Source organism: Equus asinus, chromosome 6, assembly GCF_041296235.1.
Source record: "Equus asinus isolate D_3611 breed Donkey chromosome 6, EquAss-T2T_v2, whole genome shotgun sequence".
Taxonomy (NCBI): domain Eukaryota; kingdom Metazoa; phylum Chordata; class Mammalia; order Perissodactyla; family Equidae; genus Equus; species Equus asinus.
This window is the reverse complement of record NC_091795.1, coordinates 98,384,854-98,411,060: the sequence shown is the minus strand read 5'-3', so window position 1 is coordinate 98,411,060 and position 26,207 is coordinate 98,384,854. Positions and strand designations below refer to the sequence as shown.

General features: G+C 43.1%; 1 long non-coding RNA gene across 1 annotated transcript; it reads left to right on the top strand.

Annotated features, from left to right (window-relative positions):
* The first annotated feature begins 2,495 nt into the window (after positions 1–2,495).
* Positions 2,496–21,302, top strand: LOC139045572 (uncharacterized). Its single transcript, XR_011504232.1, has 3 exons — positions 2,496–2,965; positions 3,414–3,581; positions 15,303–21,302. It is a non-coding gene; the product is annotated as an uncharacterized lncRNA (long non-coding RNA).
* The last annotated feature ends 4,905 nt before the right edge of the window (positions 21,303–26,207 follow it).

The following is a 26,207-nucleotide window of genomic DNA, read 5'->3' as shown; positions in this document are numbered from 1 at the left end:
GTGGCCGAGTGGTTAAGTTCGCGCGCTCCGCTGCAGGCGGCCCAGTGTTTCGTAGGTTCGAATCCTGGGCGCGGACATGGCACTGCTCATCAAACCACGCTGAGGCAGCGTCCCATATGCCACAACTAGAAGGACCCACAACGAAGAATATACAACTATGTACTGGGGGGCTTTGGGGAGAAAAAGGAAAAAATAAAATCTTTAAAAAAAAAAGAAAAAGAAAATAAAAAAAGAAAAAAAAAAAAGAAAAGACAACTCACCAACTGGGGGAAAATATTTGTAAATCATTTGTCTGACAAGGGGTTGAGCTCCAAAATATATGAAGAACTCATACAATTCCACATCAGAAAAACAAACAAGCCAATCAAAAAATGGGCAGAGGAAATGAACAGACATTTTCCCAAAGAAGATTTACAGACAGCCAAAAGGCACAGGAAACGTTGTTCACCATCACTAATTATAAGAGAAAGGCAATATCAAAACTACAATGAGATATCATCTCACACTGGTCAGAATGACTATTGTTACCAAGACAAAAAACAAAATATTGGAGAAGATGTGGAGAAAAGGGAACCTTCATGCACTGCTGGTGGGAATGCACACTAGTGCAGCCACTATGGAAAACAGTATGGAGATTCCTCAAAAAATTAAAAATAGAAATACCATAGGATCCAGCTATCCCACTACTGGGTATTTACCCAAAGACCTTGAGATCAATTATCCAAAGAGATTTATGCACCCCTATGTTCATAGTAGCATTATTCACATTAGCCGAGATGTGGAAGCAACCCAAGTGCCCTTCTATGGATGAATGGATAAAGAAGATGTGGTGTATATATATATATATATATATATATACACAATGGGATATTTATATACATAATGGAATACTACTGAGCCATAAGTAAAGACAAAATTGTCCCATTTGCAACAACATGGATGCACCTTGGGGGTATGTTAAGCGAAATAAGCCAGCCTGAGAAAAACAAACACTGCATGATTTGCCTCATATGTGGAAGATAGCAAATACATGGATAAAGAGAACAGATTAGTGGTTACCAGAGGGGAAGGGGGTTGGGGGTTGAGCGAAAGGGATAAAGGGGCACTTATGTACAGTGATGGATAAAAATTAGACTACTGGTGGTGAGCACGATGAAGTCTATTCAGAAATTGATAAATAATAACGTACACTCGAAATTATACATTGTTATAAACCATTATTATCTCAATAAAATTACGGGAACAAAAAAGAAAATAACAGAGACTGATATAGATATATATGGAAATTTACTATGTGTTTAATGTAGAATTTTTTGTCAGAAAGGAAGATTAACTATATTAATATAATTTGCTATTTATGTGAAAATCATAAAGTTCTATTACACCATACTTTTTCCAGATAGATTATATATGCATATACATACACACAATCTTTATATATATAGATATACAGAGCTATTTAATTGTATATATACACATAGAAATTTAATTGTATATATACCTTTTCATTAATCAGAAGAATATGTAAAATTTGTTTGTAATATTGAGTGGCGACAATGGCCTTTCAAAGCAAGCAGTGATATCTAGTTGTCATAAAGTAATAGGTCAACAATTTGTCCATATAAAATTAAAAAGTATATATACATAGTTGTCTTGTATGTTAAAAGATATGAATAAAGTTAAACTGAGACAGTACACTTTAATGGAGAGACAATATTTTCAAGACAAATAGACAAGATCACAGTATTTTTAATATATAAACCATTTCTACACATCAATACGAAAAATGTAAACAATCCAATTAAAAATTCTTGCAAAACACATGTGAGAAGGTAATACACATAAGAAATAGAAACAACTTTAAGCATACAAGAAGGAAAAGAAGTTCAGCATTACTTGTAGTAAATCAGGAAGAAGTTTTTTTAAGTTACAATTTTGGCTTTGTTTTTCTTTCACAGTGGCAAATAGTAAAATGATTGCTGATGTACATAATTGGAAAATATAGGGAAAAGGTGCTTTTGTACATTACCTGGAGAAGTCTAATCTGGCACAAATTTTCTAGGGGCAATTTGTTAGTTTCTATCAAATTGAGCTGACATTTAAAATCCTCAATACACTTTGACTGCAAATCTCTACTCATAAAAATATATTCTCATAACTATTCCTCCAAGTATGCAAAAATATTCTTTCAAGACTGTTTATAGTGGTATTATTTCTAAGAAAATGTCAATGAACCAAAATGTCAAAAACAGAAATGGTTAAATAAATTATGATATATCTGCATATGTCCCATATGCAGATAATTGAGAGATGTATTCGTTAAGGTAATGCTAGCTATGTAAGAAATAAACTCCATAATTTCCGTGGTTCCATGTGTGGAAGTCTGTCTCTCTTTCATGATCCTCCAGGGTGGCTCACCTCCAGGTGAGCAGGAGGCTTTCTTCCACCTGTTGATGGAGAACCAGCCTCCTCCCCATGGCGGGTCTGTCATGCCCTAGGGTCTCAGAGCCCTGGCATCCAGCCAGTGGAAGAGTGCACCCAGGGACTTGTTCGTAGGCTAGGAGGGAGGGGTCTTCCTCACTTCCACTCACGTTCTGTGGGCTCTGCCGCGTGCCCACGCCTACAGGGGTGGCTGGGGATGCCAGTCTTGCAGTATATCCAGGTTTAATGAGCAGTGAGCAGTCTGTGGCACAGCATGTCGATTCCTTCCGTGTTCTGGCTGCTCAAGGAGGAGAGCAAGAAGAAAGAGACAGTTTCCCCCTCCCGAAGTCTCCTGTAAATATGGCCCTAATTCTGTGCTCCAGGCTTCCTTGTGCAGGGGGACTCAACGGTTTCTTTGAGTTTCAGAAGGTTTCCGGAAGCACACTGCCAGAGGTATTAGATTGCATAAGCCGAGGATTTGCGCGTGAGCTCAAGGGAGCAGGTGGAAAACCCTGCGCTGAGATTTGACTTTCCACCAAGCCAGGTAGGTGACAGCCACATCAAATTTAATTTTAAAACAATTTGAAATATAAAGAAACTGTTTATGTTCTCAATTTTATGAAATATGTCACCTGAATTTAACAGTGCAATAGGGAACAAAGAGATAAGCTTCTATCAGCTTGGGGTAAAAATCTGAAAAAATTGGCCAGAAAGAAGCCAGGCAGCAACCAGTGTGTGGATACTCCAGTGGCAGGCTGAGAAAACGAGGGTGGGGGGAGAAAGAAAGGACTAGAATTCCCCCCAAATTTATATTTTAAATCCTCCAAAAAATGTATATACCACAGATAAAATTTATTATCAGTGATAAAAATATTTGCTGGACTTTACTTCTTGATTTTAGAATTTTCTTTTCTTCCAGCCATCTGAGGGCAGTAGGGGGATATTGAGCACACCTTAAATATCGTTTTGTGTTTGGTCTTTGTATGGCTCAGAGAGAAGCAGATTATCTGCAAAAGAGGTATCATGGTCTGAAGCCAGAGAACTCCTGAGGCAGGAGCTGCCCCTCTGTGTGCCCTCAGGGGACGGGAAGATGTTACGTTTACGTGGAGATTCCCAGAGAGACCTGGGAAGTGGGAACACACCAGACAACACACAGCCAGGTAGGGTGGAGCTCAGTTATTGCCCTGTGGGTGTTTAACAGAGTGATGTCCCTGAAATCGGATGCATTTGTATCATAAGGATCTCTATTTACATTTCTTTGATTCTGATATGCACTCTTCACATTTATAAAATGAATTGCATCTTTACAAACTATGTAAACACTGGACAAAGTGGTGCCTATGTCTTCTCCTTTTCTTCTTTCTTTTTTCCAAAAAGCCCTCTTATATAATGATCATGCATCTTATAATCTATGAAATCTTAGAGCTGAGGAAATGTGATGTTAAATATATTCAAAGAAACACAGGAAAATAATGCACAAAAATATTAATCCTGGTTATCTGTGGGTGGTGGGATTATAAGGATTTTATATTTCTTTATACTGTCTCAATTTTATAAAATTTCAATAGAGCAAAGAAAAACTAATAAACGTTATTAAAAGTCTGGAGAGTATTCAAACCAGAGGGATCTGGCCAGAAATTAAACAAGATTGCAGATTGCAAACAGCTGACAGTCACTAAATTCAATCCGAGTCATGGCCATGCTCTGGCTAGACATTTCCCCCAGGGAGCAACACAAAGAGCCACACTGATTATGCCACTGTGGAGCACGCCTGCCTGGATGATGCTCCTGCTCATGCTAGCGGTGCTCAGTCTCTGAGAGGCGCAAGGTACCGAGAGCTGTGAAAAGCAGCCGGCTCCACCAGTTAGCTGGAGACAGGGCAACTGGTGAAGGAAGAAGGAAAGTCCATCTCTGGGGTTCTTGGGGGCTCACCCTGGACACTTTCCTTTCCTCTGGGCACCATCCAAAGCTTGCTCCACGCTGGGTGTTCTATTTGCTTTGCTACCTCAGACCTAGAATTGCCCTCCGCTGCCTGCTGCCACCCCTGCCCCCTTGTCCACATTGTTTTACCTTGAGTCTCCCCTGCTTGTCCCATTCCATCAAACTTTAATTTCTCTTACTGGTCTCCTTACCGAATACAACCTGAGAAACAAAATCTGTGCTTATGGGACATGCTAGCTGCCCTTCTCTGTAACACACCTGCAATTTAACAGGAAGAAGAAACTCCAGAGAAATTCAGGCTCTGGGAGAGCTTGCTGGAGAGGATGTAGTGGGGGAGATATTTTTTAGCTCTCCTGTTCTGCTCGTGTTCCCCAAAATACCCCATGCAGTCAGCTCCTTGCTGTGAGATCTGCTGCCCCTCTGCAAACCTGCCAGCCGGTGATTTTAACATGGGAAGTCTGATTTGCTCGCACGATAATTTTTTTAATGTGATCTTTAAGAAGTATTTCAATATTTTTCCTCCACATGTACAATTTTTAGTGTCGGAAATAATTGTCTAGACAATTACGTATTATTGTTTACGTTAACTTTTGAATCAAGTGCATTCTTCAAAGTAGAGTGATGATAGCGAGAAGGTCTGTAAACTCAGTTCCCGCCGCGCGTCATCAGATAGACGCTGTGTGCTTCTGGAGATGACGAGAGCTTGGTCAAGCGCACTGTGCCTCAAGTTTCCTGGAAGTTTAATTTCATGGGAACTGGGTAGTTTTTGATGTTGCTGTAATGTTTGTTTTTCTACTGATCTTTATTTTTCTGATAGCCTAGCTGAACACCTGACCACTCAGCAAATGCTTTTTGACTTTTGAACAAACCGAATTGAACTGAAGTCGGTCTCCACTTGTGAGGATATGGTAACTGCGTGTGGGAGAAGCGAACCAACAGTGCAGGCAGCGCATGCTCCACGCGACCTCCTTACATTAGTTACTCGTTAGGAACTGAGAAAAGCCCAATATAGAAAATTATGTGGACAACTACTCATTTGTTTAAACCCTCGCTATCTCACATTTGACCCTGTGCGGGGGCAGGGCATCAACGAAAGGTCTGCTTGAAGGGAACCCCATGGGCTCCCTGCCTGTGGGCTGGTGAGAACTTTTCTGGGACCAGGAACAAAATCTCTATGTTCTGTTCTCCCTGCTAAGGTGAGTGGTTCTCACGTCCTTGAAACTCCCCCACTCTCAGAGGGGAGAAAGCGCTCCTTCCTGACGATTCAGTCATGTGCCGTCATTTCCCTTGAAACCCAGCCTCCCCCAGCAGCTTCCCAGCAGCCACAGGACCTGTGAGTAATGGCTTCTCCTGATGTGGAGTCGGAGGCGATCTTCTTTTATCTGGAAGAAAAGAATTGTCATTTTTAGAGATAGCTGCAGCTGACCCCTCCCTCTGCAAGGTCAGAGCATTTCACCTGGGAAGAATGTTGCTTTTTAATTTTTTTGAAAACACTTTGATGAGCCAAGAAAGGAGTGATATTCTGCATGCTAACAGAACAGGATTTGGGGAGCTCTCCTAGGCCAGTTCAAGAAGGCAATGTGGGGGGTCCCTAAGGGATTTGTGAAGAGTAGCCAGGGGCAAGATCTGGAAAGAGAAAGGCCAGGACTGATGGAGGCTCACTCCTCTAAGGCAATTCCTGGTCAGGGATGCTGTACTGTAGCAGCAGGTATCTCGTGGAAGTGCAATTCACAACCTGGATTTGCTGTGGGACGAAAAGGAAATTGCTTTATTTTCCTCCAACTCCTGCTTCAAATTCTCTCCATAATAGCTCCTTTCCCTACCAGAAGGACAATATTGTGGAAGGTCCCATGTCTTACTAGTCGCTTCCAATTGCAAATATGACCATTTGGGGAATTAAGGCGTCCGTTCAGTTCTCAAAAAGTCCTCTTCGGGATGATTTGAACTCAGTCCCCCTCCAAGCCCTTGGTTGGCTCTGGATGAGCTCCACCCTGCTCCCTGGGCTCAGCCCTCTCTTGAGAGGGTGGATGGGCAGTGTTCCCTTCCTCATTCTGATGCCACCCCTTCCCTGTCCTGGCCCTCCCAGAGCAGGGGCTTGGTAAAGAGCTTATTTTGAAAACTGCAAAATAGTTTTCCCTTCTCTGCTCTTGCTGCGAGTGCTCGCAGAGCTCTCCTTGGCAGGCCATGGACGCCCTCCCAGGGGCAGGCCTTCAGCACTTGGCTGCTTCAGGGGAGCAGGAGGAAGGCAGCCTGAAAAGATTTCCCTCTGCAGAGCTCCTGAGGGGCATGCTGCCCTCATCAGCTGAGCACTCCACGTGCCCCCAGCTCTGGCTTCGGACTACACATCCCGGATTACCACCAGAATCTTCTCACTCTGGCACCTTTTACTTACAGGTAACTCAAACTACCTGATACGTCTCCAAGGGAACTCCAATCAATAGTGCCACTTTCTCTGTCCAGGACCTGGAAAAACAGAAAAGTCAATCCAGGAATAAGGCACAGGCACAATGTCACCTTTGTAACTGAAAGAGACCAAGGTGAAGGACAGAGCCAGTGTGAGAGCTCAGCAGGCTTGCCACCAACAGTGAACCGAGACTGGCCTCCCACAGCAGGGATGGTGGCGGGTTGGCCCTGGAGGAGAGGAGCCTGCTTCCTGCACACGGCTATCTCCCCAGGAAGAGAAGAGAGCAGGGCGGAGTATACCCCATTTATTCTTCCCACATTCACTAGCATCAGTTAAGCCACCTGACTTGCTCTAGGAAGGTGTGAAGATAGGAGCTGAGAGAAGCCGGGAGTGTCTCAGCCACAGAGCCCTGGATGAAAACACCCGGAATGGGGAAGCGTGCCCCCACTAACGCTCCTTCCCACCAAGCCCACAAGAAACCCCCACATCCTCACCGTGACAAATGGTGGGAGTGCTGGCAGCCCACCATGCCCTCCCACTAACCTCCCTTAGGCACTTCCTGAGAGAGAAGCATTTACCAGTCTCCAGCCTCACGTATGTCAGCAAACTCCAGGGGAACACATGTCAGTGCCTTCCAAGGGCTCTCTTTCGTTTATCACTTGCCACCATCATGCTGCTCCCAAGCTGTCTCAAGCTCAGTGGCTTAACACAAGAACCACTGGTTTAGCACATTTGTCTAGCTTTGGTGACCTCGTTGGGCTGGGCTGCGAGGGGCTTCTGCTCTTGACTGGGCTTTCAGGTGTAAAGGTGGGGTGTCAGTCCACTAAGACAATGAGGATGCCTGCACTCCATGTCCCTCACTCTCTCCAGGCATGTCCCGTGGTGGTGGCAGAGGTACAAGAACTGCTGGTAACCTTTCACTTCTACCGTCCCACCGACCAAAGCAAGTTACATGGCCCAGCCCAGAGTGCTAAAGGAGATACAGAAGTTTAAGGAAATGGCATTGAGATAGTCCTTACCAGATAAATAGGATTTCCCTGTGTGGAGGAGGCTGACCATCAGGCTGAGTGAGGAGAAAATGTTTAGATAGAGCTCAATGTGCTTAAACATTGGCCAGTTACTCGGTGAGTTTAGACCATATGCCAGGAGGTAGGAGGGTGAGTGGTCATTGGTAGGACAAACAATTAGAAAAGTAGATTGGAGCCAAATTCAGAATCATCTTTAAAGCCAGAGTAAGGAGTTTGCATTGTATCCTCCATAGTGGGAAGGCATTACAGTCTAAAATCACCATTGCTTGTATTGGATTTGGGCTTGTTCAAAATTTTTTGGATTTATGCCTTCAATATTCCCATTTTTTTCCTTATAATTTTTGTGTTTTATATCATGGTGAGAAAACTCTTCTTCATACAAGGATTTGGTAAATATTTGCCTATTTTTTTCTTCTATTACTTTATTAATTCTCTTATTTAACCTAGTTTTAATCTATCTTAATTTATTGTAATGTATGATTAAGTTGGGAATCCTCCTTTCTTGTTGCAAATGGTTATGCAGTTGGTTCGCCATCCTTTACTGTTTACAGCCAATCTTTTGGAATGGCACCTTCTTTACCTGGGCCAGTTGACCAGCCCGATGCCCTGGAGTGAAGGGTAGACCGGCCCCCTTGAGGAAGGACCCTGCTTCCTGCCAACAATTTATACTGTTCATCTTTCTTCCAGCCTCTCCCAAAGGGACCTACAGCCTTTCCCAGGGTGACTGTGCATTGGAGGAGAGGAGATGATCAGATCTGGGAGAGATTACTGCGCACTAGTACTGAACAGACTAATTTCAGGAAAGTCAAAGCATCGCTGTGACCCACTAGTCAGAGTAGGGGCTTAGGAGGTCAGGTGATCAGCGGAGTTTTAGCTCAGCTCCATGGCTCATGGTGGGCCCAGTGGGTCCCCAAAGCCACCCTATGGTTGTTTCTTCAGTTCTAGAATGCATAATCAGAATAGACACACTCAACAACTACCTGAATCTATCTATCTATCTATATGGATTATATGCATATATATTGTTATATATTTATACAATATGTTATCACTATATACTATTATGTATTATAATCCCTGTATATGATTATATATTTAAAACATATATTCACATATAATTATTTGTATATATACACGTATAATTTTATATATTATATATAATCACATATAATTATATGATTCTGAAAGTTCTATTCTGTTTCTAAAATAGGTAAATCCATAGAGTCAGAGAGCAAACTGGTAGTTGCCAAGGGCTGGGGAAAGAGGGAGATAGACAGGGAGTATTTAATGGGTATGGAGCTTTCTTTTGGGTGATGAAAATATTTTGGAACTAGATAGAGGTGGTGGTTGCACAACATGGTGAATGCACTAAAAGCCACTGAATTGTATACTTTTAAATAGCTAATTTTGTGTTATGTGAATTTCAACTCAATACCAAAAAAAAAATGCACTCGTGAAAAAAATAATTTTACATGAATACGGTACAAATTAAATATTCCAGTAGAGAGAAAGGACTCATTTGAAGATAAGGGAAGAGAAATGAAACAGGGAGAAGCAGAGAGGTTGAGCAGGACTTTTCCAGTTGATAATCAGTTTTGATTATTGAAACACTTGCCTTGCAAATAAGTGGTACAATAAGTCATTAATGAATTAGAGGTGAATATATTTTTCTGCTTCTTTTGACAATTGATATAGTGAAACTGAAAGTTGAAATTTACTTGGGATAGATTAAAAAATAATTTATTTTTTCCAAATGCGCACTGTCCAACTCTAGGGTTATTTTAAAAAGTAGTGTGTAGTTATGAATTTAAATATAAAATCTGGTATATAGAAATTAGGACTAACGACCTATGAAAGAGTCAATTTATTAACTGCTATCTAGAAGTCCCCCCAGTAGATATAATTCCAAGAAAATGCAATATACAAAAGTCAAGTGATTATTTGATCACTTAAGAGAGAAATTTCCTTATTTAGTGTTCAGGTTGGATCAGAACGATCTAAGGCAGCCTGTCCAATAGACAGATAATATGAGTCACACAGATAGCTAAGTTTTCTAGGAACCACATTGAAGAAAATCAGGAGAAAGATGTAATTTATTTTAATAATATATTTTATTTAGTCAAATATATCTAAACTATTATCACTTCTATGTATAATTAACAAAAAAATCAATGATGTATTTTACCTTTTTTTTTGGTAATAAATGTTTCCAGTGTAGTGTGCATTTTACCTTTAGATCAATTCCAGTGTGAACTGGCAACATTTCAAGTGCTCAACAGTCACCGGTGGCCAGTGGCTGACTTTTGGGATGGTACAGATAGGATTTCTCATAAAATCACGTCCCTCCTTCAAAATGGTTAGTTTGGGGTTATTCTTTGCTAAGTGTGGAGTTGATGAAAATGAAGGCTGATTAATTTTATAGGAAAGAGTAGAGAGTTAGGTAGATGTAGTTATTCTCAACGGTCAAAGCAGCCTTCAACAAAAGACCGTTCCATCCCAATTCCTTGCCGAACATGCTGGGTTTTTTCCAGGTGGCTCCTATATCTCTATCATCCTTGTTAATAAACCTGCTAACCAGAGAAAATCCCCCAAACTGGACTTGAATTCATTATCTTCAACTCACACATTTGACAAGCTGTTAAAGTCTGTGCACACCAGCTCTAGTTATGAATTCACACCTTACGAGGGTCAGAAAGCCCTTCCATTAACCCCACTACTGCGTGTACAGGACATGTCGCTGCTGTCACGCACACACGTTTCATTAGTCAGCTGCCAGCAAGTGGGAGGCTATTCAAAGTCCTTAAAACGTGTGATGAGTGGAGTGAATTTGGTTGTCCTGAAGGTTAAGAAGCGTATTTTCAGCAGAGAGAACAGGACTTAGATGTCCCATTCCTGTGACTGTTAATGAGAATTAAGTGACAGAGATGAAAGCTTTTGCCGAGTAAATTGTGCACAGCTACATCCCTGAGCTGTTCACCTGCAAGTCAAGTGGCAGGTTTCCTTCCTGAGCTCTGCCCTGTCCTGTGCAGTTCTCAAGCTAAAGACACAGACACACACGGCCCAGGTCTTTCCCGAGTGCTGTTAAATGAAGTCAGACTTTAAAAGCTACTTGGCACGGCAGGAAAACTGATTCTGTAACTTCATTTGTTAATGGAAATATCCAAAAGGACGACTGGAAGACCTAAACTACGCAAAGATTGATTGGGCTGTTGTGGGCTCTAGATGACAGCCTGTTTGGCCCATGAGCATAGCGAGTGCTAGGACACTGCATAAACCGCTGGAATTTATCTCATCACAGTGTTTCATTTTAGGACTTTAAGACTTCACTCCTACTGCAGGGCCTGAGGGAGAGAACGATGATATCAAGGACAGTATCACAACATTTCAGGCAAATTGTTTTATAGGTGCCGAGGTTAAAGAGTTTTGACATCAGGGATTTGACTGAAGCAGGAAAATGTGATGAGTTTTCACATCAGATTTACAGGATTGGAAGCAAATGCTTATAGTCTAAAGCAGAACCCTTCCACATCACATATTGCAGACTAGATGGGAGCATCCTATAGGACCACAGAGAAGGGGAATATGGCCCTTACGGTAATAACTTCTTATTAGCTGGAATAACATCAAGCATCTTATATGATAATTCTAGAACAGGAGTGTGCTTTCTAATAGATTTTTGTATAAAATACTTTCAAATTATGTGAGTTCTAAAAGTGGAAAATCTAAGTCAGGCAAAATTTCACCTGGTGAGCAACTTCTCAGCTGTGTTGTATCGTTGTATACCACAAGATCATGTTAATTTCTTTCCAACATGTGAAATTTCAATTTCACAAAGCAGGCTCTTAACTCATAGATGGTTTCCTACTGATTAGTATCTCTGGGGGACACTTTACTGCCTAACACATCTTCCCATTACCCTTTGGCTTACACATAAAATGTGTGGTGGGAATAGAAAAATCAAAATCAGTGAATTAAAATAAAATCACATAAATCTAAGAGTACAAAAGTTTTGTAATCATTCCCCAATTTTGATGTCATTGAGTTTTTTAGAATTTCTTATGAAGCAATGACCTTATATATAATCCTATATAATCCTCTCCCTCTTACTTGCTAGATGAGAAAACTGAAGCCCCTCAAAAAGAGATTTCTCCAGGGTTATACAGTGCTAGAGATTGGCAGAGTAAGAGTAAAACCAGTTTTTAGATCAGGAAGCTATTGTCCTTTCTAAAAGTTCAAATAGACATGTGAGACGCTGAGCCTGGATTAAGGAGAAGGACTTTTTCATCCCAAGTAGCTACATTGGCGGGCTCTTACTCTGGCTTTGATCTGAGCCAATTTTCTCTAGACATTTGTTCTCAATCTTGGCAGTGAATGAAAATTATCCAGAGAGCTTGTTGAAAATACAGATCCCTAAGCTTTACTCTTAGAGATTATTAATTATTTGATCTGAAGCAGGGCAAGGGAATCTGTCTTTTTAATAAGTACTCTGGTTATTCTGATATAAACGGTACCCAGATGGAGTTTTGGGCATCACTGTTTAAGATATTGCTTTATAAACTATAAACTCTGTGGCACATCTATGACCTTGCCTGGAAACTTTGGGATGAGGTACACTCTGTCATTGAGCTACTGCCTTTCAGAACATATCAAGAGAAGTAAGAAAATGCCCGGTACCAAAAATTGCTAATGAAACCTTCTCAACACACTACAGCAGAAAAAATGTGGTCAGATATAGTAGTCATTTTTCTACCCAGGCCTCATTTTTAGGTAACCCTTCTTTTACATTGAATTTTATAGAACAGCTGGTTTAGAGTGCCGTTTATGATAATAATATGATTAATCAAGTATATGGCTGGTAGTTACCAGTAACTATCTTTCTTTCCCCAACCCAAACCTTTACTTAAACTGACTTTAAAAATAAGGAAATATATTAACTCATGTAAGATTATGTCTACAAATAGAGTTCAGGGAATGGTTGACTCAGTGGCCCAATAATGTCATCATGAACCCAATTTGTTTCCATGGGCTCCCTCTTACGATGGCTGAGCAAGCTGCCACCATGACTGAATGCCCAACTGTCCAGTGGCAGAAAGTGGTGCTGACTCTCGTAACACCATTCCTTGAGACCAGATAGCCACTTGGTGGCAGGTTGATTACATACAAATTTGCCCCAGACTGGAGGAAACAATTTTATGGGCAAATGATGTGAGTCAATAGTTATGTGTCCACAGGTTCTAGCATGAACTCCATCACACCGAAACATCTAGCCTGATAGAATGTGCAGTGGCTGGTTAAAGACTGAGTTTGATGGTGGACGTTAGGTGGTATTGGGGACTCCAGTGTATATGCTGAACCAATAACTGATATAGAAGCAATGGGTCCTTAATAGTTAGGACATATGAGCATGGCGTCCAACAGATGGAGGTAGAATTGGCCCCTCTCACCATCACCCACATTGACCCACTTAGGGAGTGTGTGCTTCCGTTCTCTGTCACCTTTGGTTCAGCTTGGTCAGCAGTCCTAATATCCAAATGGGGAACTCTTTTAATGGGGATCAGTAAAGCTCCTACTGAACTGGAAGTTCTATCTACCTTCTCTACACATTGGTCTCTTCAGGCCAGTGCACTAGGTGACCAGAAAGCACTGTCAGTGTAACTGAGCCTGAGTAAGTGCTTAGGTGCTTCCATACCTGGTGATAAATGGGCAAACTGGGACTGATGCCTGTCAGGTCAAGATCACTGAGGGCTCCTATCCTCCTGGGATGAAGGTTGGAATCACCCCATCAAGGAAGCAAACCGAACCACTCAACCCGCTGGCCAAGGGTAAGATAAATTTAGGAGGGCAGAGGAATTCCCATTAGATGGAAAATCCATGAGTGGCGAAGAGAAATGTAGTGAATATCAGTTTGGTCCCCAGATCAGCTGCAGCAGCTGAGGGTTTTCTTCTTCTTCGTGACTTAGTCTTATCAGGAATATGACCAGCCACCACCTTGAAGGGGACGCTATGACCTATTGGGCTTTTGCCTCCTCCCTCAGGGAAGAAATGAGGGCATCTGTCATGACAAAAATCCTGTGGGATCTGGGTACATGGGAGGCTGTGGTTCAGAGTAGTATGAGATACAGGGTGCACCTCCTGCCCTTGGCCATTTTCTCACCAGTGCAGTGGCATCCAGTGTCAGGGGGCACAACTTCACAGCCCTGTTCCATGCCCATCTATCATCTGTCACCTCAGATGAGGGCTCGCCTGCTGTAGCTGAGCATAAAACCCAGTGGGACCCACTCAGGGCCCATTTGTGTGCAGTCTGGAAGTAAGAGGCTTACTGTCCCGGAGTGTGAGCTTTGGGTGGGAGGTAGGACCTGGAGGATAAATTCCCCCCTGCCCCTCCACAGATGGTGCTCCTGAGAAGTCAGCAGTCTGTATGGCATGTCTGAAGATGGCTTCGTGAGACAAGCAGGTGATTTTTCTTAATGCCAAGTAGTGGCGAGCTCAACAATGCATGTTGTGAGTTTTATTTCCCTGTCTCACTCCCTTTTTCCTCAAGCCCGATGCCCTGGAGTTATTCCAGAATTACAGATTTGCCCTGAAACAAAGGGAACATGAAATCTGAGTTATAAATGTTAAAGAAGAGTCTGTACCTTAATGGTGAATGTCAAGGAATTGCAGAGATGATAAGTACCTGTAATTGACACAAAAGTTCCAGTGCACGGAAGTGATCATTCCAGCTCGAGCCAGTCTGGCCCCTGAATGGCCCGGGACCCAGCAGAGCAGGGGTCAGCATGCTGACCACAAGCCAAATCTGCCCGCCACCTGATTTTGTAAATAAAGTCTTATTGGATGGCAGCCACAGTCACTCTTTGTGCTTTGTGTCTGTCTGCTTCCAAACTACAACAGTGGAGCTGAGTAGTACAAAGAGATGGGATGGCCCCCACAGCCTAAACTATTTACTATCTGATCATGTACGTACAAAGTTTGCCAACTGCTCAGCAGAGGACCAGATCTAAGACCAGATAGTAAAGGAAAATCATTTGAACAGGATCAGGATGCAAATGTTTCCCCTATACACGCCAAATGAGGATTTCAACAAGGCCTCAGTTGGAAGGAATGTGTAAGTAATAATACGACCGTTCTGTCAATCACCTACTGATGGTCATGCATACACGCATTTGTGGGGTCACACACATATATGCACTTGGGTTAATTCTCAAGGTTTAATACGTGACTCAAGGTGTTATTTCTGAACTTCTCAAAGTCATCTTACTCATTTTTGTGTCTTCAGAACCTGACTTTAATTACTTGAGAGTATAACTGATAAATATAGTGTGTTTAGCCATTTTAAAATATCCTCAGAGAAGGCAGATAGGTCACTTGGAATCTTTTCAAAAGAGCATTTGAGAAAGATTTAATGTGTCTTCTGAAGATTCCTGGACCAACTATTTTGGAGAACCAGAATGAGGGAGTATTCATTTGCAATTTTGTTTTAAAGAGTTAACGCATTTTTCCCCTTCCAGAAGTATGCTGAATCTCAAACATGACAAAGCTGCGCAGGAAGAGAGTACCCCAGGAGCAGAAGCTTGTGATGAAGGGCACAGGGCAGGAATTCAGGTGATGCACCACGAGGCCCATGAGAGCAACGTGCCTCCTGCAAGGATGTCTTTAGAATAGATCCGCTTGCTCCCTGGTATCGGAATGCATGACTGCTCCAGGAAGGCTCCTAAAACAGACCCTCCAGGAGAGGGACAGATAAATGCCAAATCCCACACAGCGAGGGGAACTGCTGCAGCATCGCGGATCACAGATGCAGGGGGAGGACTGAAGAATCTCCCTACGTGGAGGAGAATGTGAGCTGTTATGACAAATCTTGGTTTTGCTTTTTGGAATGAAAGTGTGTGTCTGTGTGTGCGTGTGTGTGTGTATGGTGTGCATATTATGTGTGTGTATGAGTGTATCCCTGTGTGAGTATGCATGTATATATGTGTATACATGCGTGTATACATATATGTGTGAGTGTGTGACATGTGTGTGAGTGTGTGCACGTGTGTGTGATGAAAATGCAAACTGAAAATCCAAAGGGAAGGTTGGCATGGGAATCAGTGTTTTGTTTGGATACAAGGGAAAGATTTAAACTGTTGACGAGTCCAATAGTCCTGCATTCAACTTTGTCCGTGACCAAATGGTTTGCAAGTGTCCCTCTGCAGCACAAAAGGTCCAGCAGAAAAAAAAGTATGTATATATAAGATATTCTCATGAAAAGTGAGAATAAGCAGTTTCACAAAAAGAAACTTGCAATGTATCAATCAAGATAATCAGTCTAACATATTGGAGGAAAATACAGACTTTCAATGATTCAGAGCTCCATTCTAACACATGGATTAGTCTGTTTCCTCATTTGTGATTAATCATATCAGTTGCATGAGGTTGTTGCAAGAATTAGAGAAGTACCTGGGACCCCACCTCACCAGCTCTCGGCTCTCAATAAAAACCAAGTAACACGAATGCGATTGAACTTCTGTTTGATACTGAATTACATGAAAATAGACTTCACTTTGAGAGGATCGGGTAGCCAGACGCCAGCTCAGACCATGTCATCTGGTTTAACAGCTTTTTGCAAGGAACGGTGCAAGGCCCTGTGACTGGCCGTCAAGAGCAACAAGCGGGATGTACCCAAACACTGGACAGAGAACACAGGTGGCGGCTTGAGACGCGAGGCCCAAATCAAGTCAGGAGGCCAGTACCCTCACATCGGGTGCCTTCCTACACGTGCAACAAGCAGACTGTGCAGAGTGCTGTGGGGGATGGTAGCTGACACTGATTGATCGACTCACTGATTGATGCTGGGGAACTGAGTTCTCCAAGCAACACTGGAAAAGTCCACTAGCGCAGACTAGGATTTGTATTAGATAGGTAATATATGTAACACACCTAAATGTGCGTCTCTATGAATATGTTATTTCTTCTGTTCTGAATGAGGCTGTGCAGGTTTTGAACAGTCGTTATTCTACTCTATATTGCTTGAAAGAAAATATGTTTACATTTCACCAGAAATACAGGTGTGGCAATGTTATATTGAAATCCAGTCTCCTGCTTACATGGCAGACAGCATGTGCTAGGAAAAATTACTGGATATGGCGTCAGGAGGCAAAGATTCAAGTTCTGGCACAACCATTTACTATTAGATAATGTGCCATTTGCTAAGGTTCTCCCAGTTATTGTCCACACCTGTAGAATCTGTTAACATCGTCTACCAAAAAGGTTGTTGTCATAATTAAATGAGTTAAATTATAAGAACTGTACAGATGAAGGATTTTTGCATGTGTAAAGTGAATCTCAGTCTCATTTATTCTTTCCCAGAGAGAAGAGATGTTATCCTCATTCCTGACCACCATCATTAAAACGTTTTCTAGCGTGGAAATCACACCTTTGGTGTCACACTCACCACCTATGAGCTGTGTCACCTTGGACAAGTCATACTTGACCTCTGTAGACTCAGGTTCCTCAAGTGTAATTGGGGATAATTACATCTGCTTGAGTGTTAAAAAGTGTGCAGTTCCCGGATCATGTATAAAGTCCCGCACGTGTCAGCTTCATCTCTGACCTCAGCCTGGGCGTGGCAGCATCTGCTCTGGGAGAAGGACTGAAGCATGTTTCATTGAAGGTTCTTTCAGGTAGAATTGTCAGCATTGGGCTTAATCAAATTATAGCTGGGGATGGTCAGTCCTAACTGACTTTTGGCTTCCTCCTCCCCAAAGCCCCAGGTGGTCCATATCAGGGGTTTCCTCACTGTCGGTGTCCGAGCACCGCTGGTGTCTATTTCTCTCTTGTCGAAGCTCTTACCTGCAGCATTTCGTCTCAGTACTGGGTTTGCATTTTCTTCACCTATCCAGTTGCTCTCAGATGAGTGGAATGCTTTAAATATACCAGGTAAATAAATGAAATAATTTCCTCACAATGTGTGTCAAGGACTGAGTGACTGTGTGCCTAATTTACCGCAAATCCAGCAGGATTATTTGGATTTGCAAAAAAGCAAAGAATTCCTCTCTCTGATCCGATGTAGAGTAAGGATTCAGAGCTTCCAGGCATTCACTTTAACTCTCGCAGCAGCTTTCTCCATTGTGTTTACCTCGGTTCCTTTTTTCTTTCTAAATTTTCTTTCTTAGAACAGAGTAGCTCAAAGCAATGCTAAACTAGGGCTTCTTATAAGCACTCATGAAACAGCAGGACCTAAGTGGCCCCCAGGACCCTGGTGGTTACTTGCTACAAGCTCCGTGTTTCCCAGAGAAAATACTGAGCTGGAAGAAGCAATGTTTCCTGGATCAAAGCCAGTCGGTGGCAGTGCTGTCGCCCGTTCTGGTGCTCACCAGCCCAGGCTCTTTCTGTAACATTTCAGGGGTATTCAAGGTGTTGCTCTGGCTTTATAGACAAATATAAAGTTGCATTTCCCTCTCTCTGTTTTGTTCTAGGAGAGAATCACTGTCGAATGACCAGCTCAAGCCTAGTTGGGTGTTTTTTCCTACATCGGTTCTAACTCAGCCCTGCAGGATCAGCCTGCGGCTGCAGCCCACACCTGCCTTTTGAACCCACTGGAGACCCACCACTTCCCTAAGCCGAATTGTCTCAGTGCTTGTTTATTTTGATCTTGGCTCCTGAAACTTCTCCAGTGTCTCCTGGCTCCATCTCCGGCTTTTATCTCTAATCCTAGCTCCACTCAATTCCAATCTATAATCTTCTCTCTTGCTCAAGATTTAATTTACGATTTCCATTTAGTCGTCCAATTTCTAAAATCTCCTACTTGAGCTCCCCAGATTTCAATGAGAAATTGTTCTCTTAAGAGGCCGTTGGAGGCCAGTAGGAAAAGCCTGGACTCAGGGGTCCAGCAAACTTGAGTTGTCTTGGAGTGTCTGCCTGTCTATGAGACCTCCTTTTTGAGAATCATTGCCCTTGTGCCCACATGGGTGGGTCTTGGTAGTCACACTGATACTGCGCAATCCTACTCGTTAGTCACAGATACTGGCTCTGGACCCAAGGCATGCCAAACAGATTCTCTCTCCTGGAAACTCATAATGGGAATTCAGTGATGTTAGTGGTCTCTGCTGTGTTTTTAAACCTAGAGTGTGTAAACAGGAGATGTGGGATGGTCTTGAGCATATGCACTGAGAGAGGGAAAGCTGGTGAGGGGGAGAGAGGAGGAGGGAGAGAGACAGGGAAAGAGAGATGGAGAGAGAGGAGGAGAGGGAGAGAGAAGGAGAGAGATGGAGAGAAAGAGGGACAGAGAGGTAGGGAGACAGTTCCCTGAGTTCATTATTGTTTCCATAACCTGCACCCACTTCTCTGGATTCCCTGAAAAGCTTTACAATAAACTCCCATTATTTAATTGCTTAATCATGTTTGAGTCAACTAAAATAATGTTGAGTGAGATACTCATCATTCTTGTGTTATCTCCCTCCTTCACGTGTCTCTGGCAACAGTTCTCTCTCCCACGTGAACTACACTGTCCCCCTCCGGTCTCCTCTCCACTTTCACCTAAGCCAGTGGCGCTCAAGTGTGAACAGCCTCGGAATCCCCAGGAGGGCCTGGGGAAAACAGAGAGCTCTGAGCCAGACCCTCAGAGCTTCTGATTCAACAGCTTTGGGACTGAGTGGGAGAATTCGCACTTTTGAAGAGATCACTGGTATTATGGGTTGAATTGTGTCCCCCTAAGAGATGCGTTGACATCCTCAATCCCAGAATCTGTGAACGTGACGTTATTGGAAATAGAGTCTTTGCAGATGTAATCAAACTCAGATGAAGTCAGACTGGACTAGGGTGGGCCCCGATCCAACAACTGGTGTCCTTATAAGAGGAGGGACATCTGAACATAGAGACAATCATGGAGAGTCCCACATGATGACAGAGGCAGAGACTGAAATGATGTGTCTACCAGCTGAGGGACATCAAAGAGCGCCAGCCCACCACCAGAAGCTGGGAAGAGACAAGTTGTAGATTCTCCCTCCCGGCCGTCAGAAGGAACCAGCCCTGCCGACACCTTGACTTTGGACCTGGCCTCCAGAACTGTGAGAGGATGGATTTTGGTTTTGAGCCCTCTGCTTTATGGTACATTATGGCAGCTCAAGGACACTAGTCTACCCGGTAATGCTGATGCTACCCGAGGAACCCCACTTTGAGACCCCCTCACGGAGGCTATGCTAATGGGCTTTACATGGTCTTTACTCTTCTCCTCACCTCACACCTTTCCAGTCTATCTTCACACTACTCCTGGCTTTATCAACTTGAAAGACAGATCAATAACGCCATTTCCTTTATCCAAAATAAACTGAGCCCCTGGGGCCGGCCCTGTGGCTGAGTGGCTAAGTTTGCTCCCTCCACTTCGCAGCCCAGGGTTCACCAGTTTGCATCCTGGGTGCAGGCCTACACATGGCTCATCAAGCCACGCTGTGGCAGTGTCCCAAATGGAACAGCTGAAATGGCCTACCACTAGGATATGTGACTACGTACTGAGGTTTTGGGGAGGAAAAAAGAAAAGAGGAAGATTGGCAAGAGATGTTAGCTCAGGGCCCATCTTCAATCAATCAATCAATCAATCAACTGAGCCCCTTAGCAGAGCATTCAAAGGTCTCTGTGATGTAGTCCCATGATACGTGTGTGTGTGCGCACATGTGCCCTCAGCCCTAGACCTGCCATTTGAATGCTTGCTTATCGCTGGGCGTGCCAGCCAGCAGAGCTCCATACCACCGTCCGAGCTTTAGCTGCGCTGAGATTGCTTGTTCAGGCTAGAACATCTGGCCACCCGGTCCTCTAGAAATCCTACTTACCCTTCAATGCTGGACTAAACATCCACTTTCTTTAAGTGTATGTGTGAATATGTATGTTACACGAAGTTGTGTATTTATTTTCAATGTTTTGACAGCTTTAATCATTTGAGTTATACGATTTCTGCAAAGGATAGCACAAACATCATTATTTTCATTTCCTGGAAGAAAGGAATTTCACTAAGATCATACAGGCAGCCGCCGGCAGAGAGGGGATTTGAACTCAGAACTTCCGATTCCAAATTCCACACAATGCTGCCACTTGTTTTGTGCCATCACATTAAAAATGCCTGTGCATCTATACAAGCATGTTTTTCACGTTCTTTGTATTATTGTTAGTTGTTTATACTATAGACTCCATATAACAGTTGTGTTTGGATCTCTTAATATACCTGGTCTCTAGTCTAGCATATGTTAGATAATTAGTGTTTGAAGGAGGGAAGGAGAAGAGGAGGAAGGAAGGAAGGAAGGAAGGAAGGAAGGAAAAGTGGAAGGAAGGAATTTCAATATTCTGCCGGCTTGGATTGAGGCAATAACTTATCTGGCACCGTCTATTTACTTTACAAACTTATGTACATTGCTAAGTAAAATGTGAATGTATGTGTGTGCATATATTTGAACAGTACGTATGTATATGATTACATCTATGTACTTATCATATACGTATGCTTTTACTCTGCCAATTAAATTCTTAGTTTACCACATGAAGGTTTGTTTTGGATCCTGTCCTCGTGTCAGCATTTTTTAATAAAGGGGAAATTTTACAGCCTTAGGCCCTTTAACACACACACTATTATTCCTGTGTTTTTACATAACTGCTTAATCTATTTTTTGTTAATATCTTGCAGCCTTATGCTGCTCTTGATCTGCATAAAATACTCTCCCAATGGGACTAAGACAAATCCAGGATAGTAATCAGCATTTATTCCTTTTTTTTTAGGAAACTGGCAAATTTATGCATTACAACCTCCTGCTGAAAATAGAAGATTTTGTTTTCCCAAATCCTGACTCTTGCTGGAGCCAGTGGTCAGATACCTTTTTATAGATGCCCCTTGGGAGTTGTTTTGACGGCTATCAGAGGGAATCCTGGAGGAAGGACTGGGTGCGTCTTTGTCTGGTATGAGAATCAGGGCAGTGATTCACCTTCTTGAGGACTGGGGACCTGGCTGTCCCCTGAAATGTTGTAGTCCCTCCCTGAATACTTCCTTATTTAGCAAATGCTTTCTTCTGGGATTTTGTAGCACTTTTCATAAGTCCTAGAGTCAGGCCTTACTCAAAAATTTGTGGACAAACAGTTGGAAAGAGCCAGGCCCCCCAGGGTTCTCTGTAGGAAGCCAGCTTCCTGCTGGGGTAACAATGCCTCAGTCCAGGACAGCCTGAGAATCAGAGGGATGCACCAGGAGGTGCTGTCTTCTGCCCCAGTGCCTCTAGCCCCACAAAATCGCACTGCTCCTTCTGCGCTCCTTCACCTCCAAGAGCTAAGGAAGAGGCTTGGCCCATGTGTATTGCATGTGACCACCACCCCCGAACTATGCAGTCAGGGCACAAAAAGGGAAACCCAGCTAAATACAGTTATTAAAATCAAAGTGAGCTGCCCTGACGGGTGCCACTTGATGAAGCTTGTGGGCACATTTCCCTTTAAGGAGTGAGTTGGGGGACCGTTGTTGACTGTGATTTGAAACTCCCTCCCCTGAGGGCTGGATGTCGACATCATTGTTCTCTCAACACTAGCACAGAGCACTGGCTTGGCTTAATTAGTGGTGTGTCATTGGGGTGGGCCAAATTTTGTATCCTGGCGTGGGGGTGGGGTGTAAAGTTGCAGCCACAATTGTCTGGAGATGGTGATCAGATCCAGATTACGTGAGCCTGCGGCTCAGTGGGGAGTGGATTATGGTTACTAAAGCAGGTTAATAAATAAGTAAATAAGAGGGGAAAGGCTCTCATGGATATTAGTCAGTAGGATTCCCTCTATCATTTTTTAGGTGATACGAGATCATTTATGATTTTTTTAGTCATGAATCTGCAGTGTGATTTTCTTTCCTCTTCATTTGCATATTTCCTAGGAGACAGCCTCCCATCTAATCATGGATTAGGATTTGGAAAATCAGTAAATGTTATGCTTTTAGAATATGATTTTCTCCGTGAAAATTGAAGCACTGGTAGCTACTCCTTGTTGTAACTGCTGTGTTTTCCATACCCAATGTAAATCAAAGCGTATATAAAACTACGCGAGGAAAATGCATATTGGATTCTAAACGCACGGATACTTTCTCTAAATGTTTGTCCAAATACATGGCTTATGATATATTTCTCTGGATATCTCTGCGTCAAAATTCCTCGAAGAAGGAAAGGTTAATTGGTCATAAAATGCGAAAAAATCCTATATCCATATATATACATGGTAGAGCATATATATTTAGCATAAAATAACTTATTCTTTATTTTTTCTGTGCCTAATAATTTCACCATATTTTAAATATAATTTAAATATATGTTTAATATAGATAATACATAAAGTGTATTTGAATGTCTTAAATACGCACATGTGCATAAGTATATCTATGTATATATGTGTATATATATGTATTTTTGGCAAAAAAGAGGTTTCTAAGTACTTAGAGACATTTTATGAAGAAAATGAAAAAATAGAACAATTATAGCTGTGACACCCAGACACTGAAACGCGCCCTGGATGGGTCCAGTGCTAAGCTCTTGAATGACGTGAGGCAAACCTGGTCCCTCTATAAAAAGATGAGGCTGGACTAAGTCCGTCAGCAGGTCCTTCTTAGCACTGTTCCAGAACGCCAAGTCCTCACAAACTGAAGGTCTCCTCTTTCTCTATTAGGTCAACTGTGTATGGGTGGTGCTATCCATTTAAAACACCATAAAATTAGAATTGTCGGGTACAGAAAAAATAAAGAATGGGTCCCTGGGCGCCAAGTACTTCTAAAGCATCTATTTTATTGACCACTCCTCTGAATGCCACTTGAAGACTGCTTCTACCTCCAGGCCCTTTGCGATCAGTATCCACCCACCACCGCCAGTTAATTCATCCATGAATCAGGAATAAGCAAGATCTAGAGCCTCATTGTGGCTTAATTGGGCTTTAATTAACTTGGGTGCGCCTTGGTGAAAAGCATAACAAATATGGGGAAAACACACAGTCCCAGCCTCTCAGAGATCTTCGTGGTTTGCAGGGGCCTCCAAAGAAAGCCAGGAAGTTGCTTCTTATGTCAACCAGCAGCACCTCACTCCACACAGGACAGGCGAGCTGTGGGACCTTGGCCAGCTGTTTGTTTTTGCTCGTGTCTCAGTTCCTGAGGGCCAACCACGGGACGACTAGGGTGGCTTGCCTTCAGGTGCTGCAGGAGAAAGAAAGCAAAGCTGGATGAAATGTCACTGCTCAGCTTTGGAACTCTGGCCAGGGGCCTCCACACAGCCTTGAGGGGCCAGCAGGAGTTTGAGTCACTGTTCCCAGGGACGTTCTTCCCCAGGGCAGCTTCTCTCAGGGATGGTGTTTTGGTCTCTGACTCAAGGACGTCGTTTCACCATCTCTACTGTGAAGCTGACCAGCACCATAGGTGAGGGGTCAGAGAGGATCTCCTTTTCCTGAGCAGGCTCTGTCTCCACTAGGCAAATCTAGCGAGAAAGCAGCTAACGGAACATCACAGAACCAGTGGGACCCACTTGTCAACCATGATGCAATCCTTGCAGGATTCCGGAGCTTAGCCAGCAGGGTTCGATTACATTTTGGAGACAGAGCAACCTGAAAACACAGTGAAAAGGTAAAGGATTGTGCTGGAAGCCGTGGGGCATCAAGGGGGTATTTGAGCATGCACGCGACCCTGCAGCCTCTGCATTGACCGTTTCAGCCGAGGGAAAACATGAGTGAGTCTTTCTAAAATCTCTGGTCCAATCAGTTTGAAACTGTGTATGTTTCAACTTAACATTTTTGGACATTTCTAAAGACATTTCCTCATTAAGAAAAGCATTTCTTTTTCTTGGAGGACAATAAGCTGACTTCCTCTATTTCGGGAAGCACATTGTTATGTGCCCCCAATTTTATCATTTCCTCCCGCCTTCACCCTCTTTCTCTGAGACTTCTTTGTCCCCAGCATCATGGGCCTTCTGTTGCTCAGCCTTACAAAAGATGTTACTCATGACCACTGGCTTTAGATCTCTGAGGAGAAAGCAACCTGTGCCTCAGTTTAAAAGACACCAACACCTGGGAAAGGTTTACGAGGATGCATAGTCAGGCTGCTCTAGAACCTACGTCATGAAACTGTCTCTTGGGAGAGAGAGGGTTTTAATGAAGTCCTTTTGGTCCCTCCGCATCTGGTCTCCTTGATAAACAGGAGGTCCAGACAGGTCCCTCCAGATCTATCCTCTCAGGCCATCAAAACAGCTATGTTAGCAAGATGAGATACATATATCCCATATATATATATCCTAAAATAGAAACGATTTTTACATGTCAAGAAAATGCAGACCGGATAAGAATAGGCAGATTCCACTTCCATGTGGCTAAGACTTGTAGAAATGCAAACAGCTTAGGACTCCGCAAGATACCCAGTAGGTGCTTCATATTAGCCATCCAACCAGGAAACAACAGTGTGGCTGGATCCACATACCCTGCCGAAGTCCAGGCACATCCTATTTGTGTTGAACAGAATCGTGCGGCGTTGCCCAGAACTGAGCTTTACCATAAGCCCCGGACTAAGACTTCACTGGCCCAGGAAGCGATTTTGCAGCTGAGCAGCACAGACTATCAAACTGACATTTTAATTTGCATGTGTGAAATCTGACCCCGAGGGGAGGTGTGGAACCAGGTATGCAAAGTTGCTTTATTCTGAAGATTTGCCACAACATTCTCCCTATGCCAGAAAATGATTTTTAAATCACTTTATTCCAGCACACTGCAGGCTCCACTCAACTGTCCAGACAAGCGTCTGTGATAACTCTTGGGAAATAAAAACCTTGCAACTTGCAGTCAAAGTCGCTGTGCATTTCCTGTGAGGTTGAGACAGAGGGAGGGAGCAAGGAGATGAGAAGACCATTTGTTTCTGCTTCCTCAGAGATGAAAGCCATCTACTTAGGGACCCTCTCCGGGGCTGCGCTCCCCATTCGTCACCCCCACCCTGCAAACCTCTGCGTAGGTCAGCACAGAGGGGCTAAGACCCTGCAGGAAATGGAGTAATATGACCGCAGCATGAAAATTGCAGCCCTGAAACCCGAATATGGCATTTGATAGTGTTCAGAGTGTTACAGGATGATGTATCTTGGGAAATAATTCTTTCTTCCTGCCTGGTAATAGAGAGGGTGTGTGTGTGTGTGTGTGTGTGTGTGTACACCATGGGTAGGTTTTTAAAGTATTTAAAAAATGCTTCCTGAATCAAAGAATACTGCTTCTTAATATATGTATGTATGTAGCTATGAAACCACAATATAACTCCTGGATGAGACAGGTCATTAGGTGATAGATAGATAGATAGATAGATAGATAGAGATAGATATAAGGAACTTTAGAAATTCCAATGTCTGGTTTACAGCAAAGAAGTTGGAGACTGGGCGTGTATCAAGATAAGCACCAGTGTAAGTGTCGAGACACGT